Genomic DNA, 2958 nt, shown 5'->3' with positions numbered 1-2958 from the left:
TCCAACACTAGGCATGAATGGACTATCTCCCATTTTGGAGGAGTGGTTCCTATTCTAGATAATATAATAGCCCTTATGCTTTACCTAAGATCTTTATCAAATTTATGGGGGAAATGCTTTGCTTATTCAACCATTTCTACTCTTATTTAACACGAACACGTCATATAGAGAGCATCAATAAGAAAGTTCATCACCACCCTCATAAGAATTCCACATACTAGGGTTCATAAATCTTATAGACAAACATGAATCAAAACTCAACAATACATGGAACATAAATTTCAAATCACATGAATCATTAACAACTTATAAATATAAATTCTTTGGGTTTTAAAAAAATGTACTTGGGCTTCTTGGATGAAAGGGACCCAAGAATCAACATCTACATACCTGGGGAAACACCTTTCTTGAAGGTTATTGGAAAGATTCCTTGATTCCTCTTGATCTCTCATGACTCTTCTTGATTTTTGATTGAAGGAGAAGAGAGGATTTTATTTTGTAAATCGTAGTTTTCAGAGTGGAAGGAGAAAAATGAGGATGAGATCCCTTGGCCGCGTATTTATAGAGGCTGGGGAAAAGTGGAAAAAATCGAAAAACCCTTGCCATTAAACTAAAAATAATTTTGATTACTTGATGGAGCAATGCACCATAATCGCGCTATCTCACTAGAAATTGGACAATTGAGAAACTGGATGACGGCGGAATGCGACAGAAATCACGTTGTCATCTTGGTTGTAAATTGAAACTATACCGCGATGCGGTTGAATCGTGGAGTTTCACTGGAATTTGAAAAATTCTGAAATTAATCCTTGGCGCGATGCGCCATAATCATGGAGGCTCTCTGGATTTTAACGATTGTCATTTTGGCTGGCTTCGCATGCGCTAAAGTGCTAAGTGGCACACTGTCACACTAAAATGGCTCTAACTCTTCCCCTGAGTGTCGGATCTGAGCGAATTTTATATCGATGCAAAATTAATTCAATAATCTACATGGAAAAAAGTATAAATTAGAGAAATTCCACATGATTCAAAGTATTTCATACTTAGGAAGATATTTTTAAAACTTTTAGAATTGGATTTCTGCTTTACTGAATACGCTCTAAGGCTCAGACTGGAAGAGGACTTTGTGGGGTATTACCACTATGTGTTGTGTGATGTTTGTTGGATTAATAAATAAACGAGTCTTCATGGCTGATCCACGATACCAAGATCAGGCTTTACAATTTTTCCCTTCTCCATTAGCCTTTTGTTAGTTTTAATTTTCTTTACGTGCATTCAATTTCTACACTTTTGAGAAATATTGGTAATTGGCTAAAATACTCATTTTTATTTTAGAATCTTAAGAAAAATAGCCTTTTTAAAATAAAAAAGACATATTGGAACTAATAGCACACTCCTCTTTCATTAATAAAATTCCATCAGGCCAAACATCATTGATAAAGTTGCATTATGCCAAATAAAAACAAAAACACAACTATTAAAACATGGGGTGGTGAAGTAGGCAGGATAATAAATTCATCAGGATCAATGCCCATTCTAGCAAGTATACCCCTTAACATAGAATCCGATGTAAGAATTTAAGTGGAAAAAGTGTTGGTTCCATCATCAATTCTTTCCATTTCTTCTTCAAGATGATGAAGGTAATCAAATATATCTTCATCGTTATCTTGTAACTTGTACATTAAATCTCCTACCCACTCTAGGGTCATTTCATCTACTATATATACTCAATCATGTACTACTGCTACAATTAACCAAATTGAATGAGGATACAAACTTCAGTAATTTACTCATCATATCTTTTCCGCTACTCTCTATTTCTCTAATTTCTCCTTTTAATTCTTCTTCATCATCCCCTTTTTCTTCACTCTACTGCATGCATGCTACTCTATATGTGATTAATCCTTAATTATATTCATGGTATCAAAGCTTAATAATTTTAATAAGTACTCTAATTAGTCCTACAATATCTGATTTTTCGTCTGTTATTTCATGAATTTTTGAATTTTGGAAATTTCTTGAGTTACTCTAAAAGTACCCTACTCGATTACTTGAGTTTACCTAAAAGGAACTCTATAGTAAATGGATCTATTGTATTTTTTCAATTAAAAGGGAGTAAAAATTATATTTTGTATAGTAAGGGTGTTAGAGTTGCACTACTTGGTCGTAACAATTTTTATATAGTAGATGCATTTTGGAAGAAATAAAATTTCTAAACTAAACTAGAAAATCAATTGGAAAGAGTCAATTCTATAGTACTTACTTGACTTATGAATGTAATTTCTAATGAACTTCTTAGAGGGGTGGTGTATGCTTTGAGTGCTTATATAGTATGGTTGGATCTTAAGGAGAGATTTGATAAAATAGATGTCTCTAGGACATATAATTTCATATCTAAATGGAAATAATGTCTTAAGGAGTTTAATTTATTTTAGTATATTTTACAAAGTTGAAAGATTTATGTGAAGAATTTAAGTCTTTAGTCACATCTCCTTCTTGTAACTGTGAAAAATCAGGAAACTTCTTGTCTTATCTTCTAACGGAAAAGTTGTATTAGTTTATATTGAGCTTGAATGACACATAATATCAAGAAAGGTGCCAAATTTTATTGATGATACCACTACCAATAATCAACAAATCCTATTTCTCGTTCAAGAGTAATGAGACTCAGAAAACTATGGCTCAATATTTGCATACTACTAGACTTCTTGGTTCTGCACCTAATGTAGGTAATGCTATTGCAATGTATTCTAAGACTGACTATCAAGGTGATATTTATCAGGGTGATTTTCCAAAAGGGAAAAGAAACTGTGTCAACCTGCAATCCTAATGTTATGTTTGATTAATGTAAGTTAAAAGGTAATTACAAGGTTAACTGCTACAAATATGTTTGTTACCCTCCAGAACATTATAAAAATGGATTGAAATGGATGAATAATGATCCTTGGATTGGATATG

The sequence above is a fragment of the Capsicum annuum genome, chromosome 10 (genome assembly GCF_002878395.1).
Source record: "Capsicum annuum cultivar UCD-10X-F1 chromosome 10, UCD10Xv1.1, whole genome shotgun sequence".
Classification (NCBI taxonomy): domain Eukaryota; kingdom Viridiplantae; phylum Streptophyta; class Magnoliopsida; order Solanales; family Solanaceae; genus Capsicum; species Capsicum annuum.
Note: the sequence above shows the minus strand (reverse complement) of the source record.